General features: G+C 38.5%; 1 protein-coding gene across 4 annotated transcripts in view; it reads right to left on the reverse strand.

Annotated features, from left to right (window-relative positions):
• Positions 1–19,372, reverse strand: part of SCRG1 (stimulator of chondrogenesis 1) — a 105,792-nt gene that overhangs the window by 16,213 nt on the left and 70,207 nt on the right. Inside the window, exon 1 of one of the 4 annotated variants that reach the window (XM_056802919.1) lies at positions 1,523–1,808. The exons of the other annotated variants lie outside the window; for them this stretch is intronic. The gene's annotated coding sequence lies outside the window, so the exon portion shown is untranslated. Of the gene's footprint in view, positions 1–1,522; positions 1,809–19,372 lie in introns of those variants that run through there. 4 annotated transcript variants of the gene reach the window in all.

Genomic DNA, 19,372 nt, shown 5'->3' on the forward strand with positions numbered 1-19,372 from the left:
TCCTTAATGGCCAAAACTAACAAGGCTGGGCAGCTTGAGATTTCTGCTGTTGATACTGGCATCCCCTGGAGCAGGCAACTGATGTCATTCCTGGGCACCAGCATGTAGGGCAGGGAAATGAAGAAGAGCTGATGAGTTAAACAGAAAAAGGCTATTTGGTTTTGTTTCCATTCACATTACACACTGCAGGAAGAGAAGGACCGAAGAAAGTGAAAATATCATCCCAGGGTATTACGCGAGTTCTAAGAATCCAAAGTCAGTGCCATCTGTGCCAGTTGCCCAGTTGTTTTCTCTTCTGCTTTTCTACTATCTTCAAAGAAATTTTCACTGAGATGGTTGATTCTTTCAGCCCTGATTACAACTTCTTGAGTCACAGTTTAAAAGCACCAGGATAATCTTGCCAGGTGAATTAGCCTGTTCAGACATCCTTAGGACGAATTGCAGTCGTGTAGACATACCAGAGAACTTAATTAGGGAAAAAAACGTCAAATGAGCTTCCAGCCTGATGGAAATTGTGAAAATTACCTTCTTCCAGGATTCAGTGAGTTTAGGAGGAAATAGTCAAGTAGGAGGAATGCTAGGTTTGAAGGCAGGAGACCTGGGTTCCAATCCTGACCCTGACACCTACTACCTCTCTGAGTCTGTTTCTGCATCTTTAAAAGAAACAGTATGTTTACCACATCTCTCACCAGGCTGTTATAAGGAAAGGGGCTGAAACACTTGGACAAAGGTGGCATTTTAGATTTTTAATTTCATTCATTGCTTTACTATCCACATCAAGTCACTATAGAAGGGATGGCTTTTGGTACTCCTGTGTCTTATATTTGAATGAGATATTTTTGTAACCCTAAAAGAGAAATTCCCCTCTTCTCGTGCTTAGAATCTTGGTACTGTTCCCTGATATGGACACTCAGACTGAAGTCCCTGAATATTATATGCTCTTCATATTTTCATGATATATCTACTCATATGGCATATATTCTCTACATCGTACAGAAAACCAAGTTTCTTATATGAATTAGAGATTTTTTTTTTATTAAAAGACAAACTCTCTCGAATAAGGCTAAAACGTTCAGAAGAAGACTGAACAGGGCTTATGTATTCTAGGAAAATATCTGAACACTGATTTTCCAAGAGCATCTCTCATCTTCCACAACCAAGCTATACATAGTTCTGAAGGGCAGGCTGGTATCTCGCCTTGGGAAATCAACTCCTATTCACTAATGTCCAGATCTATTCAGTTAGGAGGTGGATGTCAAATTTCATTTCTTTTCTTTTTGCCCAAGGCAAAAAATGCCTCCTGGGAGGTATGGCACTCTGTCCCCCTGCTTTATCCCTCATGCTTCTCCATTGATCTTGGGAATTATTCTCCTTTCTCAGTTCTCCCCCCCAGATTCTCCAAGCAATTCTTTCACATCCAGCTTGGCATTTATTTTTCTGACCTGACCTTCAGAAGCAGATCATTTGGAAGAGAACAAATGAGATGAGAAAAACCAAACCAAACGGAACCCCACAAACCTACCTTTCTTCTTCTTCTCCTCTCCCTTCCTTTCAATCTTCTTGGCAGAGGAGTCTTATTAAATGCTCAAGCTCTGAGTTTGAGCAGGAGGAGAGAAGAGGGGCTGGAAAGAGTTCTTTACAAATGACCTTTTGTCTGCTCTGTCTTTCTGCCCAGGATTGACACAGTCCCTCTCCTCCAGCCAGGAGCTGGAGGGGGAGAGGGGGTGAGGAGGCGGAGATGAGGCTGCAAGAACCAAGTCCTTCAGACTCTTCCAAACCAGGCGAGAAAGGACTGAACAGCTCCTTTACAGAGAGAAACAACTGGACTATACAGGAGCTAGAGAGAGGCAGACTCATTGCAAACTCAAACATGAAACCTGTGGGGCTAAAAAAGAACATGGACATTTTTTCTTTAATGAAGAATGTGATGGGAAAGTGCTTTCTCTGTCTCTCTGTCTCTCTGTCTCTCTGTCTCGTCTCTGTCTCTGTCTGTCTGTCTGTCTGTCTGTCTCTCCCCCCCACCCCCCAAGGCCTCTAAGCTTTCCCAGCTAATCCTCCACCTTTTAATATAACATTTAGTGTCCTGGGTTCCTTCCCATTTTACCCCTCAAGTCATCTCTGAGCAAAGGGAAGCAAATGAAATGGTTTGAACTGTGTGGTAACCAAAAGAACCCTTTTCTATTTCTCTGAAATGGAAGGAGTTGGGATTTAAACCAGCCTATTAATGGAATGATGATGGCAGCAGTGAAATCAAAATCTATTAGCTCCCCATGGGTAACCTCAGTTTGTCATGGTTAACAGTGTCCCTCGTGTTATCAGACACTATGATGTTATATTTAATAAGACCTTGGAAGAGAAAGTCATTATAATGAATATTTCATAAAATACTTCATCCTGAATTTCTCTACTCTCATTGCTAAAAGGCTCTGATGAATAATGGTGATGACTTTTTAGCATTTGGAAAATTAGGTGTCCTACAGATGACTGGCTGTGTACTGACTGTGCAGTGCATTGAATTTACTTCTTATATTCTCTGAAAGACCACAACCCAGTGAAAACATTCACTACTCAACAGGTGGAAAGGTAAATGGATTTTCTAATATTCTTCTTATGCCACACTGCTTTTATTTCCCCTAGGAAGGGCTGGATTACTGGATACTACAAAGAAGAACATGGGATGACCTATATGAAATGATGAAGAGTGAAATGAGTAAAACCAAGAGAACATTATATTCAGCAACAGAAATATTCTTTGAAGCATGACTTGTGTGTGTCCACCTCCAGAGAAAGAACTGATCAACAGAAATAAATGACATAATTTTATTTATACACGTATCTTTTTGTCAGATGATGCTTTCTCTAGTATGGGATGGGGAGGGATGGAAGGAATTACCTGGGTTTTTTAATGTAACAAACAAATAAATATATTTTTAAAAACAACATGGCACAGAGCTCTGACTTCTATTTGTTGTCTAGGCAGCACAGAATCTTAAGAAATTAGGAAACTTAGCGTCTCCATTTTCCCCTTTGTAGAATATATTTACAGTAAATTCTTCTTTTAAATTAAATTTTCCTTCACTCATCAAAAATCTGTTTTTTCTTCCTTCCATTTCTCTTCCTCTCATTGGAAAAAAATAAATCCCTAATAATAAATATGCAAAGTAATCAGAACAAATTCCCCTAGTAACCTTGTCCAAAAACAATTTCTCATTCTTTACGTAGTTAATTCTTGATTATTTGAGCTTATGAAGAGATATACAGAGAAGTATGATCACTAAAATTCAGACAATAGCAAGTCTCTGTCATCAACCCTGTCAGGCTGGGCTTTATTCCTCTTTTCTTTGTAGCTGGAAACATGCCCTGACTCAGGCCTGACTTGGAAGGAAAAGACGTTCCGGGCCAGCTGATACAAGTGGTTAACCTTGTGCTGATGGAGATGACCAATCAGGACAGAATTTCATAATGAATTCTGTCTAAAGAGCCCATACAGAGTTCCATAAAAAAAAGGCGGGGGTGAGTTAGGTGAATGTTTGTATGTGTACACAGAGTTTTCCTGGCATTGGAGGCTATATTTAGCTCATAGGATTATAGAGTTCGAATTGGAAAAGTTCTAGTGTCATCTAGTCCAATTCTCTCATTTTACAGTTGAGAAAATTGAGGCCCAGAGATGTTAGATAATATGCCTATTGTCAGTAAGTGCCTTAGCTAGATTCAAACCCAGGTCCTCTGATTTCAAATCCAGCACTTCCCCCCCTGTACCATGACACCTCTTCTAATGAACTTTTGACAGAAGCAATGCATAGTAGGGACAAAGAAAAACTGAGTTCAAATCCCAATGCTCCATGCAATACAAATGAGGGACAATCTATAAATATCGTTGAACCTCAATTGTCTTTCTTGTTAAATGGAAGATAATATTTGTACTGCCATGCAGGGGGTGCTTGGGCCAAACTAGGTTATATTTTAAGGGGTAAAAAATCATTCTTAGGTCAGTCAGGGTTCTAAATTTGCCCAATCTTGTTTAGAGAGTCAAATGAAATGGAATAAATGGAACTCCTTAAAATTATTAAGCACTCTATAAATGGCAGGTGAAGGTCTTCATTATGGACTGAGGGCCCATTCCCAGTCATCTTTTGAGATTGTCAGGAAACTCCTGAGTCTGATCAGGGACTGCCATGATCCCTTGATCATTTTCTGATCATTTCGAAGAAGAATATTCCAAAGTGGAGAAACCTTTTGAATAGGTGTTAAGGGCTGAAAGGACCTTCACTAAAGGCTCATTTGCTATCTCTGTGCATCTCTGGAGGTGCAAATGTGCACAGCCCTATGGTCTTCATCATTGCTACCAACCAGTCCTGGGAGAGAGCTAGTTTTTATGTAGACTCGCGTCAAAGTTGGAGCAGAAAGTGAGACTATCTCATGGTGGGGGCTAAGACCCATCGAAACTAAGGGAAAGCTACATAGATACGTTCACACACACACACACACACACACACACACACACACACACGTTATGGGCTTAATTCGTGCTATCAATGGGACTATATCATTTGGGAGGATTTAATGTACAAAATCATGTGTGTGGAAGAAAATCTGAAAGTACACACTAATTGCTTACTCATGGATCTACCTGGCTTACACTGTATAGATGATGCATATTAAAAAATGTTAATGATTGATGATTGGATGAGTCATGGTCCTAATGCTTCAGCAACAGTGTATATGTTCTTTTTTTAAGCATGCACTCTTAAAAACATTCCTAACCCATTCTTCCACTTCCTATTGCCCTAAATCTTCCTGGGGCCCCATTTAGACACTAACAAGATTTAAAGTTCTCTATGACAAAAAAAAGAGTAAGAGACATTGAAAAGTATAGGAGTAGCCATTTCAGCTGGAAAGGAATCATTCTATAGCTTGCAAAGGGTCTGAAACTTGAATAGCTCAATTGTAAATGAAAAGGCCAGCAAAGACAATGGCCTTTTCCCAAGACATAAAATGATTCCTTAACTTTATTCCCAGTCAAACATCTGTATAAGTCTCAACAGGAGTCTGAGAAATGGAACTGAAGTGATCATCATAAATAAGAGTGAGGTCCCTCACTGGAGAAGATCTGGAACAGAAGAGGAGAGATTTCTCCTGTCAGTCCAACTGATGGGGCCCGACCCTAAGACAAATGAGAACAGAGTGAGGTGGTAGAGCGAAGCTTTCTGGGAGAAAAGGAAGGGAGGGGGAATGAAGGGAAGAGGCAAAGGTGGTACAGCAAGGCTTTATTGGAGATAAGGAGGGGCAAGGGGGGGTATGATGCCAGTAGAGGTGGCTGTGGGGTCCTGGGGAGAAGGGGAGGCAAGGAGGAGCCAGGTGGGATGGAGAAGGGATGGGAGAGCAGTACCAATAAAGATGGCTGCCAAGCCTTCATCTGAGTGGAGATGGGTTTAATCTCTTATAATGTGGTTGTCAGGGATGAGGTAACCTGGATTGCCTCTATTGGTCAAGGTGGGCTACCTGGACCAATCTCATTGGATGATCCTGAGGGGGTGGAGAGTCTTGATCTCTGGGGGTGGGAGAAAGTTTCCAAGCTGATGATCAGTTATGCAGAAGGTCATTTTTCCAGGCCTGACAGAAAAGTCCTGGTGTTCTACTAGGTTTTTTCTGGGTCTTTGTTCTGTAATGGGAGGGTGCTATTAGTTTAAGTAGGGATTGGGGGAAGGGGGGTGTTTTGGTCTCATGGTCTATCATCTCCCACCTCCTGCCAGGAGATGACAAAGCTCCAATCTAAGTAGGAGAATCAAGGAGGAGATGCTAGACTAAGGGCTCTGCCCTTTCTGAAGGAGCCTATAATGCCCAGCTTACCCAAAGGCTGTGAGTGGCAAAGACTGTCTCACCATAGGAAAGCTAGTCCTGGGAGTGGATTGATAAATCCATCAGGATTACTGTACCACGGTGGGCAACTGGGTAGCTCAGTGGATTGAGTCAGGCCTAGGGTGGGGGGTCCTAGGTTCAAATTTGGCCTCAAATACTTTTTAGCTGTGTGACTCTGAGCAAGTCATTGAACTCCCATTGCCTAGCCCTTACCACTCTTCTGCCTTAGAACCAACATATGGTATTGATTCTAAGGTGGAAGGTAAAGGCTTAAAAAAAAAAGGAATACTGTATCATGGAAAGGGCCCAGAGGCATTGTTATCTGCCCAATCAAGGAGTAGCTACTCCATGACCAAGTGGTCTTCCTCACCCAATCTGGTAGCAGAAGCCCAGCAGCCGAGGGATCTTTTTAGTTAAGGAGCATCTATAGTAAGCCACTAGCCAGATACAGCCTCGCAGCAATTGGGTACAGTAAGGAATTAGCCCAGTAGCTGACGACTACTTGGCCCAATCCAGAAGTAGATTGTGTGGTATAGCAGAGACACTTCATCTGCTCAGAAGACTCCCCCCTATCCCTTGCTGAAATGCCTCATCCTGTAGATTTTGCAGAAAGAGAAGGGAAATTAAGGCCCTGCTATTCTACAGTTTGGGAACTACCCTGTACAAATGTGCTCTCAGCATCTATTCCTCCCTTTAAATTTGTGCTCATTCTCTCCCCGTCAGAGCAAATTCTGTGTGTGTTTATGAACAAGTGCACATCGGGGTTTGGGTGTGAAGAGAACTTAAAAGCTATTATTCTTGCTGTGCCATTTGAGTTCATGCCTTTTCTAGAAGCTAATTGAGTCTATGGCTTGTTATTAATGGGAATTGCACTGGTAAGGGTGCTGCCCTAGACGTTTTGGTAGCAGACAACCGGATTCAACCTCACAGTCTAAGTCTGAGTTGGATGAGTATCTCAGAATCCGTACTCCATCAGACCCAACAAGAATTGGGGTTGGCCAACACTGACAAGGGTTGGGTCTTGGCCAGGAGAAGTTGGTGAACAGAAGATACCAGATCTCTGCTACTTCCTTCACGGGAGGTGACAGAACTCTGAGCTGAGCTCATTAGGTGTCCAATAAGATAAGCTTCTTCTGTTAACCTGAGGCTACGGTTATTGGCCATGTTGAAAGATAGCAGGAATCTAGTTGAAATGAACACTGTGCTATTCAGAGCTAGAAAAATACAGTCCAGTAATATTCCACTTAAAGAGAGCACAGTACCATCCAGCCAAGACAGTGGTTTAAGACTCAGCTGTCCTTCGAAGAGCGAACCCAAGAGACCAGTAGCAGAGACGACACCCAGAGAAGAGTCCAGTAACTGAGACCCTTTGTCCTGAGAAGAATCAAGAGACTGCTCAGCTGAAAGCTGAAATAATATCAACATCACTAGAATAACAGAATCATAGATCTGGAGCTCAAATGGAACTTAGAAATCTCGTCCAATGCCCTCATTTTACAGGTGAAAAGTCTGAGGTTCAGAGATTGTCAGCAACTTGTCAGCCAGTAAAGCAAAGTAAAGCAAGCTTCCAATTGTAGAAAGGTACATTGATGGAGCACATGAGTTCCCTATGCCAATGAAATGGCAAGTTTAGTCCAGCTCCCTGTGTTATCTCCCTTCCTTCTTCCCACACAACAGAACTACTTCTCTACTAGGAGATCCGACATCCAGCAGAAGGGTGTTGAGGCTATTCATGAACGCTAAGTTGATTTGCATGAAGAAGCAGACTCGGGGAGCCCCGCTAAGTGATCTTGTCAGCAGGACATTGTGTCTAGGGTGGGAGAGCAACCTGAGGACTGACTGTAAGGAAAGAGAAGGACTGTGGTGATGGGGGTTTGGTCACATATCTATTGCCTACATGTATACCTAATTACCAAAATATTCTATGTATGCACTCCTTCTTCCCATCCCACTGACACTGTATATATTTACAGGAGATTGTGCCTGAGTTAAGAGGGGAAATGTTTTGTAGCTACTTTTTGTTACTTGATCACTTTAGCAAATGCCTTTTCTTTGAGCAAACACACTGACTATTAAAGGTATTGTATTGGTAGGGGCTCATAAATTACAGTTGTAGGAGTCCAGATACAGAGTGTATTTAAAAAAGACTCTTACCTTCTGTCTTAGAGTAGATACTAAGTATTGGTTCCAAGTCAAAAGAGTATTAAGGGCTAGAGAACTGGGGTTAAGTGACTTGCCCAGGGTCACACAGCTGGGAAGTGCTAGAGTATCTTTTAACTAGAGGAGAAGTAATATTGCTGATTCTATGAGTGACAGTCTAAGGATGGGAGTCCCAGAGTGGGTGCTACAAAATTTCACTGTTATCCCAGCCTGTTGCATGATAATGAATGAGACAAAGGACAGATAAAGTCACAACAAAGAATTGGAAGTGATTTTGATCTGATTTAAGTCCCATCTCTGACACATATCGACTAGGTAAGGTACTTAATGTCTCAAGGCTCCAAATTATAAATTCTAAAACAGTTGTCCATTTGCATTGGTAAAGTGAGTTTTTCTGTTAGGAATCTTCTATAACAATGAAATTCCTGGTCTGTCTGTCCTACCTCATCCCTCAAAGCACTTAATAACTGTTTGCACATCTCCCCTTTCTCCCTGGGCTCACAAGGACCAGATTCAGTTTGGGGACAGCTCCCCTCCAAAAGTTTTTCTATCATTCTCTGTCAGGTTCCACTCAGTAAAGAGTGGAATTCCAGATAGGATCTCTTAAAACACAACATACATATAGTTCATATTTAGAGACTGTCTTAGAAGGGAACAAAGTCAATACCCAATGTACAAAGTAGATATCAGGTAGAGGACAGCTATTTCTTCCACCATAAAAGAAATGCTTTAAAAAAACAAAAGATTTATATACTCACCTAGAGTTTAAAAAAATGACCTATCACATTCTCATGAAAGGTAAAGTCTATTTTGTGGGATTGATGAAGAAACATTTCACATTCATTCTTGAATTTAGAGTAAAAAATTCATAAAGTCCAGATTTTCTGACTGGGCAGACAGTCCCCTCCCCTCAGGTTCAAGATGATCCTGGTGATAGTCATCTCTATGATATCAAGTGGTGTTGTGAAATTATAATTATAATTGGACTCCATTTTGTGAACCAAATCAAATATGGTACTTTATTTTGTGTTGTTTCTTGTAAATTGTATGCATTCTGGTAAACTGAGGGGCATCCTTGATCCCTAAATATGCCCATCATACAGTTGAAACAGGGGGTTTGAGAGCAAAATATTCCAGGCAAACTGGAATGTTCCAGCCACAAGGTAGGTCCTTGCTCCAACCACAACTATCCTATGCAACTTCTCTGTTTCAACTAAAATTTCCTTATTCTGATCAATCAGTGAATCAGAAAGAAACAGTGCCTGTTTCCCAAGAACATGTAAACTTGCTATGTTCCTCATTAATGACTTTAATGATGCTTTGTTAGCCCTCAAAGTGGGTTCATGGTTACTGAGGAGCCTTGGATCTCATTTATTGGCAATTGTTAGCTTTGTTAATAAATTGATAATGCTCAGAACTTTGTTGCCTCAGTTTATCTTTATCAAACATTTCAGTTGTGATGGTTGGAGAGCCATCCAGGAGGTTGAGAGATGAGCCCTCTCTGAGGAACCTCCTAGAGCACTCTAGTAAGATTTTCCACTAAGGGACTTGTCTGAAGAGGACTACTCTGAAAGTCAAATTTCCCCTCGACCACCTTCCAAATTCATCTGACTCAAATAAGCCCCTAAATGGGAGAATCTCACCAGAAGGAAGTGAGATTCTTGTCATAGGTAGAAAAATCTCTTCAGCTTTTAAGAGAATTTCGATTACAGAAAGAGCAGTAAAGAAGGAGAAAATTTACCTCTTCAGCATATTATAAAAACCCAACCCCTAGTAATATATCATACTTTCTTTTTTTTTCTTTTTTCTTTTTTTAATTAAAACCCTTACCTTCCGTCTTGGAGTCAATACTGTGTATTGGTTCCAAGGCAGAAGAGTGGTAAGAGCTAGGCAATGGGGGTCAAGTGACTTGCCCAGGGTCACACAGCTAGGAAGTGGCTGAGGCTAGATTTGAACCTAGGACCTCCCATCTCTAGGCCTGGTTCTCAATCCACTGAGCTACCCAGCTGCCCCCTTATATCATACTTTCATGAGAGGTAAAGTCCATTTTGTGGGACTGCTAAACAGACATTTCATATTCATCCTTGGATTTGCAGTAAAAAATTCATAAAGGCCAGATCTTCTGACCAGGCAGACAGTTCCTTCAGGTTCAAGATAATCCTGGTGGTAGTCATCTCATGAGAGAATGATCTCTCCTACAAGTAGGCAAATCCTGAGGCATGTAAGCATTGACAAGGCCTTGAAATTGGGCTCTGTGTGCATTCATTTTTTATTAAATTTTCAAAAAAGGAATATAAATCTTCCAAAGAAGAAGTGAGGCTTGAAGCAAAATGTGTAGCTTCCCTTTTTAATTTAATTCAAAAGACACTGTAGTTTGAGAGAATTTTCACACATTAAGATTCCTCTGAATTAATCTGTCTCTGTACTATTCTTGCCTTGTGCTGAAATATAGTGGGAATTCTTTTACAGGATTGCTGAGTTCCTCAGGAGAATTTCTCAAAGGATAATCCTTTGGAGAACGCAAGAATCTCTTTTTAAAATCTCAGAAGAGATAGGTACCTTGAGTGACTTCGGAAAAAAAAGGACAGGAAAATTCTAGTGAGGGATGTCTCACAGAACCAATGGATGCCAGGAGCATTGTTCTAAAGGAAACCACCTTGGAAAAACTATTTATGTCCTGGAACTCAGGGAAGTTCCCTGTTCAACCAGGGGTAACAAAAAAGTATGGCACTAAATTATATGAAATTTGGTCTAAAACTGCAAGAGATTCAGTAGACGAAATGTTCTGGCCTAAATTTGGCACTTTGGATTATTGCATATTGAGGAAATCAAGAGGCACTAACGTATAGGAGGGTCATCAGCCAGGAAATGTTTTAAGAAAAGATGCCCAGAGTTGAAAAAAAACAAAAACAAAACAACACAGGAGTTCTAAAGTGACCCAAGAAAAATTTCTAGTTCAAAATTGTGTTTCCCGCCCCCATAAACTTAGAAGGAAAAAATTTGCAAGCTAATACTTCTATACAACTATCTTATATTATCTTTCTTTTGTGCTAATTTCTTCCTGATCAACCAAAGAAAGAAAATTGTTTTTTTGAAAAACTTTTAAAGCCTTTATAATCAAAAATATTTTATTGTCCCAATTACATGTAATAATAATTTTCAACATGTATTTTCCAAAATTCTAAGATCCAAATTATGTACTTCCCTTCCCTAGTGAATATTTTTTTAAAAACTGCAAAAGTTTTAATGCAAGGGAGCTTAGGTGATTTCAATGAGAAGGAACTGACGTTGCCAAGCGAATGAATTTTGTACTTTTGTTTTAAAAGAAATCAAAACGAGGCCCTAAAAGCAGTAACAGTAAAGTTTCAAAGTGAAAAGAAACTTATTTAAATTAGGGAGACACTTAAAAAGTAAACAGAACTTAATTTGGAATAATATATATATTTAGAAATTTTATTTAATTAATTAATTTAGAATATTTTTACATGGTTACAAGATTCATGTTCTTTCTGCCCTTCTCCAAACTCCCTCCTGTAGCTGACACGCAATTCCTCTGGGTTTTACAAGTGTCACTGCCCCATTTCCATACCATTAATGTTTGCATTAGGGTGATGGTTTAGAGTCTATATCCCCAATAATATCCCCATCGACCCTTGTGATCAAGCAGTTGTTTTTCTTCTGTGTTTCTATTCCCACAGTTCTTCTTTTGGATATGGATGGTGTTCTTTCTCATAAATCCTTCAGAATTGTCCTGGGTCATTACATTGCTGTAGAGAAAAAGTCCATTACCTTCGATTGTACCACAGTGTATCAGTCCCTGTGTACAGTGTTCTCCTGGTTCTGCTCCTTTCACTCTGCATCACTTCCTGGAGGTCGTTCCAGTTCCCATGGAATTCCTCCAGTTCATTGTTCCTTTGAGCACAATAGTATGGAATAATATTTCTAATCTGCCTAAGCAATGAAGTATTTTGAATCATATAACTTTGATGGTAAACTAGAAACAGAGTCACCTAAATGAATTGGAATAAACTGAAAGGCATTAATAAATTGGAAGGCATTTTCAAGCCTTTATGAATCCCCAGATATGACAGTTTTGCAATTATTGGTTTTGTGTAATAAAAACTTGTGCTAAATTGAAAAGGAGAAATTCATGAGAAAGATGAAGTTCTGTAGTTTGTGATATGATTGGGAAATAAAGACTAGAAGAATTCTGAAATGCAAGAAAAGTAAATTGTAAAGTGAAAGATTAATTTTAGGAGAGAAGGTTTAAGAAAGATTCATGGGGGGCAACTAGGCAGGTCCGTGAATTGAGAGCCAGGTCCAGAGATGGGAGGTCCTGGGTTCAAATGTGACTGCAAACACTTCCTAGCTGGGTGACCTTGGGCGAGTCACTTCACCCCCATTGCCTAGCCCTTACAACTCAGTTCTGCCTTGGATCCAATATACAGAATTGATTCTAAGACAGAAGGTAAGAGTTTGTTTGTTTGTTTATGTGTTTTTAAAGAAAGATCTGTGAAACTTCTAGAGAAATTTCTGTCGGGAATATCAGATGGACAGTGCCAAAGGGAAATGCTTAGAAGTAAAAGTTTGCAGCATAAAATGATTTGTGTGTACTAAAAATGCAGAGAAGAATAGATGCTCCAGGAAGAAGAAAAGATGCACTTTATCCCCCCTCTTAAAGTGTTAGGATAGGTGCCTTTAAGAAAGCAACAGGAAATGATGTGGTTCTTTAGGCGATCTTGAGCTAACTAAAAAGAGTTGGCTCTGAAATGTTAACAGTAAATGGTCCTTAGGAAAAACGAAGGTCTAAATATTACTACTTGAGATTTTAAACTCCAAATTTGATTTGAGTGGTATAATTTACAGTGAGATGTGTTCTCCTGTTAGGGAAATTGTAATAAATCGGACCTCAATACAAATCACATTAGTAATTGGGGGTGACAATAATTGCATCCAGCTCCCTCAGTTCTGGGGAAGACCATATAATTTTAAAGTGCTCAGGACAGTGCCTGATGTGTGGGCACTTTAGAGGGGGAGCGATGTAATACCCACACCTTATAGGAATTAAATTGGACAAAATATTTCTTTAGCAATGCTCTGCCACTTAAAGAGTGCTTTCTAAAATGGCAGGAACTCTATTATCATTTTACTTTTAAAGACTGTGTCATCACAAAGGGAAAGCCTTCAATCTTATTGCCTAACTACCCTATGATGTAAATGAGCAAATTGTTATGCTGCTACATTTAAGAAATTCAAAATGACAACTGACACCTCAAAGAAAAAATGAGTTTAAAGTACTACCGAAAGCAGGACTCTGAAATTCTTTAACTTCAGCTTTAAAAGCCATAAAAAGCATGGCAGGTGGTAAGCACTTATGTTAATATAAATACTATATATTGATCTATTGTGAAACATGCAGTTAGAAAAATGACTTCCTTTTTAGTCTGAATGCTGTTAGATCATGAATATGGCTGTTAAATAAATATAGTGAAAGTATTTAAAAACTCAAATATTGACTATATGTAGTATTTATTAAACACATATTTATTAAATAATTATACATTTTATTATAGATGATATTTATTATGTAGTATTTATTTTAATTGACTAATGGTTTTTTAAAACAAATATTTGTTTTGCACAAATTCAGAAAATAATAATAATAACGATAGGTTACAGTTGGGAGATTAGAAGATTTTTGGGGACTTTCTGCTAGGGCAAGGTCAGAAGATCTTATCAATTCTGAAACCAGCATATTGTGAAACTCTGGTATTGCAGTTTGAAGAACTAAGACCTTTCCAAGCCAAAGAAGAAAAATTACAAGCTTATTTAAAATAAAGAGTGAGTTTCATCTAAAATCACTAAGAAAATCATGAGTTTGTTAATAATTAGTCTATAGTGATGCTATATTTTTGAACCAACTATTCGATGATCTAATATTCACTTTATTTACACAAACCTCCAGAATGTAGTTATTTTTACACAAAGGATCAATAAAATGTCCTTATATATTAAGACATGAGAGAAATAACAATAGCCTAGTATTAAGTTGTAATTAATGAAATTTTTCTATATGAGGTAAAATCTCATTTGGACTGTAATTTGATATTCTGAGTTTTGATTTCAAGAATGATTGAATTGTCCTGAAGCCAATAGCCCAACATTCAAAGGGGATGCCATGTGCTGCTCCAAGGGAGTGTAATCTAAAAACTGCTACAGGTGGATGGATGTCTGACATTAGGAAAAAGTTGAGGGGACAGTCTTGCACAGGCAAAAATAGGATCCTCTTGACTCAATTTCCCAATTATGTCATTTCCTTTCTAAATAGAAAAATTTCCCACTGGTTACCTATGAATTTAGTGGACACCTTATGAATACCATGAAACTTTACTATCTGATTGACTGAGTTGCCTGAAATCAAACAAAACTAAGGGAGTTTTTTTTCCCCTTGCAATGGTTTGCATCAAGTCAGTCTTTTTGCATCAACCCCTTCAGGGGATAGTTTTGATATCATTATAACTGTGTTCCTACTTTTTTCATTCATAGCAAGTTTCTATAAATAAGGCAGGTAAACTGTGAAATTAAAACAAATTTAATTAATAGATCAACACAGAAACATCTTTGAGTCATTATAATAAAACAGAAGCATGAAAGTTTTAGTAAAAAAATTAATCGGTCCCATCATTTATTTCCTTATAGTCATATAATACAAGGAATAAAACTACATATCTTATTAAGGAAGCACCAGTTAATTTTATCTGGTAGGCTCAATAGCCATATTTTGTGAAAATAATCAAAATATATAACATTTTAATTTTTCACCATCCATAATTTTTAAAAGATAGCAAGGCTCTTATTTACATTTACATTTATATTTAACTTTTAGTTGAAGCCCTGTACCTGCAAAGTGAACATCTCAAAATCTAACAAATGAATTATGAGACCTCATGTGAACTCTTAAAGTCATCTAATGTATTCTCAGCCTTTTAGGATAATATGGGAATTAAGGCAAAAATTTAACAATCATCATATGCATATATATGGCACTGGTTTTCCAGATTTCAAAAAGTTTTCAAAATTAGAGGAAGGATAGACATAAAGTTGTACTTAGTTATTATAAAGACCACATTTAAGAAATTGTGTGATATTGTCTAAATTTTGGTGCAAGCTGGTTTTAGTAGAAATTCCTTCATAATTCTGCAAGTGTCCTGGAACCATAGAAACAGACCCCTTTGGAGTGGGACAGGATCTCTTCCAGAACATCTAAAGGTAGATATGGGATATCTGGGACTTGAGATACAAAATTGCTGATTAAATGAACATTGAGACTAAAGGGGAAGTTAATGTGTTAATTGACTGATTATTAATTGACACTTGATGTTCACTGAAGTTATATTACTTCAAGTCTCCTTGTATCCTAAATATAATTAATCTGTATCTAGTGTCTTAGTAAAAATAAAGGGAATCCAATTTAAAATCAGAGCCTTTTCCCAAACAAACGGCTTTTCCAACTTCCAGATGAAATAATTTACTCTTATCAGTTTATATTTGCTTGTGATATTATCAGGCTTCCAGTAAATGTGATTTTAAAATTGTTTGAGATATTTTAACATGTCAGAATAATTTTTAACATTTATATTTTCCATATTTTAATTAAATGCATAAATCCAGCCTCATTCAAGTAGAGATCAATTAAATAGTGATCAAAATTGGATGAAAACCTAAAAGATCTCACTTCTTCAGAATTTATAGCAACCATTTTTTAAAAGTCAAGATCGTCACCAATCTGACCACCTATCCCCCCTTAAGTGAATTATATCAAACTTTAAACAAAATAGACAATAGAATAAGGTTGTAATCTCCTGATTGAACAATGAAGGTACTTAGTTCTCACCTTATAGTGAATCTAGAACTTTAGCCCAAGTCAATTTTTAGGTCTTAATACAAAAAGGTGCTAAGGAACTATAAAGGTTAAATTAATCACAAAAAGGTCAAGTAATTAACAAAAGGTGAACTTAACAAAGAAGTGTTAAGTAACTCAACAGAAATAATCAAAGAAGATGAGAACTTAAAGTATGGTCAGTCCTGGAGAAAGCCTTTGATGTGATTGGTAGATGTGAAAACATTTGGGATTTTTTGTCTCTCAGAGGACTCTCTTTCCCTGATTGGTGGTGGAGAGTTAGCTGAGAGCAGCGTGCTGGCCTTTCAGCATTTTAGTGTGGCTACAAGCTATCATCCGGTTCAGTGGTGAGTTTCTGGCTGAATTTCCCTCCTTTACTTTCCAACTTTATCCTCTTAGAAGCCTCTAATATTCTTCAGAGACCTAGAGGTGGGGATTTTAAACTCCCCCTGGCATAGGCCAGGCAGGAGAAATCCTATATCCTCTTCCCTCCTTCTCCTAAAATTCCCTCCCTCTATATTAATTAAATTACCATAAATTTCCAGACTGACTTGGGTATTTTATTTGGGATTTTCCCTGGCAACCAATTAACTCTAGATTACTCTAGATAACTCTTTAAGTTACAACCCTAAAATTATCTTGACACTCATTAAAGACTATAATGATGCTCTGTGAGCTCTCAAATGGGGTCTTTGCCTAGCAAAGATCTGGGATCTCGTTTATTGGCAATTGTTAGCTTTGCTAATAAATTGATCATGTTTAAAACTTTGTTGTCTCAGTTTATCTTTATTGAAAAGGAAACAGCTTCCATAAGGCAGCTAACATTGATTTAGGAACTGAATCAGCTCCTTAAATTCATGAGATAACTACCAGAACTGGCAATTTCTCAGGTTCACTATTGACTGAGCTGGACTCAAAGATAGAAAACATAAAATAGAAGAGGAAATGAGGGTCTTGAGTTCCAGTCTAAGGGTCAGGCAGTCTAAGGCATTTTACAATACCTTTACTAGAGGAAGAGAGGAGAGGAAAATATGCTCACCTGCTTTATTAGAAGTTCAAAGAATAGCTATCTATCAGAAATTCAAATCATCTTATGCAAAAGAAAGGGAGGTAGAGACATTTTCTTTTATGCCCAACTGAGTGAAAGACATTTCTTTCTTTCTTTTCTTTTTTGCTCAATCATCAATAGTCATCAACCTCCTCAGTCAAAAAAGAGTTAAGAGACTAACCAGGAACCATTGGTTTGCTCATGCCCTTTAGTAAGGGACCATACCGCATGTCACATCAGAAGAGACTAGAGTACTTGCCCATTTACATGGTAAGTGTCCCAGTTTAGCAAATCAGAGGTGCTACCTTGATCCCCTTCTTACAGTTGAAGGGATGATTTGTTAGGAACTGGCAACTGTCTTCTGTTGTAAGAGTTGATGAAGAAATGTTGTTCGCCAGTTCACCTGCTTCCCCAAGCTACTTTCTAGATAATACTAATTATAATTCTAAATAAATCCTTAATTTCTTCCTCTATAAAATGAAGTTCTTGTACTAGATGAATTTGAAAGTCCTTTTCAATTTTAGTTGTCTCTGCTTCTGAATTTCTTCTTAACATTGACCTATGTATTATGGGGTTGGGAGGTGGGGTGGTGGGGTGGAGACTTTGAAGAGGAGGAACCAAAATTCAGCTAATTGGGGAATAAATATAAGGTGACACTTCCTTACTTCCTCCCCTTCCCCCAAGTTGAGCTGTTGACCAATGGAGTCAGTCTGACAAGACTACAAGGGTAAGTAAGAGTTCCTCTCTGCCACCTTTTTGAAATGATGTTAGTAGTTCCCCTCCTAATACATTTGAATCTGATTTAAATTTCTATTGAAATCAAGATGTCTATTTTATTTAGATATAAGGGAAAAGGAAATCCCTAGGTATTTTCCCTATACTGATCTTGAGGGTTTGAAGCAGGGAGTCTCCTTTTAGAAATAAGCTCTGGGTTCCCCTAAGGGAAAAAGGAGTCTTTATCCTAAAGATTTGCCACCAGTTGAGAGATAAGATCTTCTGCTGCTCAGGTAAAAGGATTGAGAGATTTTGTATCTTCACAGCCAAGTAGTTCTCCCTCCTTACTCCAAGGAGCCCAAGACCAGAAGAACCCTTGATTTTTCTCCCAACTGCCTTTTGAGCCTGGCTGGAATTCCATCCCATCCCCCAAGCTCCTCTGGGGTTCCATCTGCTCTTCTTCTGAGGCATTTCTTCAAAATTCAGCTTTTCAATGCTTCTGGTCATCCCCTTGTACACACCTCTTAGAGGCCAATTGTGCCCCATGAGATTTTCATTCACTTGCTTTTGAATTAGTTGACAAAGGTACAGTGGGTCTGTTTGGAGTCATATATTATGTGTTCTTTATAAAAGAGGAAATGATGAACCCATAACTCGTATAATGGGGGGGAAAGAGGACTTTGGATGTTCAGTAGGATTTAGACTTACTGACTCTGAAATAGTAGGCAGACACTTGGTAGGCTGAACCAGCCTGGAAACACAAGTGTGGGAATTTATAGGTGTTACATTAGGTGCAAATGTGGGCTTTTATTGCTCCCTTACTGCAATAAAAACATAGTGCGAGTTACATATTAGGAAATCCAAGTAAAAGAGCTCTCAAGGTTAAAGAATATAAATATAATTCAGTACAATGCAAATGAAACCATAGGGCTTTCAAATGCACAGGCACTTTAGAAGTAATCTAGTCCATCTCCTTCCCTACCCTGGGGGTAGATTTTTAGTGGCACAGATTTTCTAGACTGAAGCTATGCTTTGCACAGATCAAGTGCTCAATCTTAGAGGTAGAGTATCTTAGAGAGATAACATGGTGAAATAAAGAGGTGGGTCTCCAGAGTCAGAGACCTGAGTTTAAAAGGTTCAACTCTGATCTCTGACTCTGTTTCTCCAAAAAGGCATAAGACTAGTGTGTCTCTGCTTCTGTCTCTGTCCCTCCCTATTCCTCAATATGTGGGGGGGTTTACTTAATCTTTAATGTCAGGAAGAGATTCCAGGTATGATTTTATTGGCATAGGGATTTCTCTGTGAAGAAGCTCCTTTCATCCAAGCAGATTCCCGACTTGTCAATCAATCAGCAAGTATATTTTAAGGGTCTACTACATGTGATTTAACCAAGAGGTTAAATAACTTGCCCAGGGTCACATAGCTATATTTTGGGGGCAAAATAAAACTCCAAATCTTCTTGACTACAACTCCTAACCCTTCACCTTTTTAATATGGTAGAGACTATATTGTCTACCATATTTAATATGGTGGAAACCATATGGTCGAGTTGTAATGCTATTTGTTGCATAGAGCCATATTTAGCCAAATCATGTTTCCCCCTAAAACATGACCACTATTGACAAACTTAAAAAAAGAACTGCCATTTCAATGGTATCTTTCATTTGACAAAACCCTTCCCTGGTAATCCT

This window comes from Monodelphis domestica, chromosome 6, assembly GCF_027887165.1.
Source record: "Monodelphis domestica isolate mMonDom1 chromosome 6, mMonDom1.pri, whole genome shotgun sequence".
In the NCBI taxonomy this organism is placed as follows: domain Eukaryota; kingdom Metazoa; phylum Chordata; class Mammalia; order Didelphimorphia; family Didelphidae; genus Monodelphis; species Monodelphis domestica.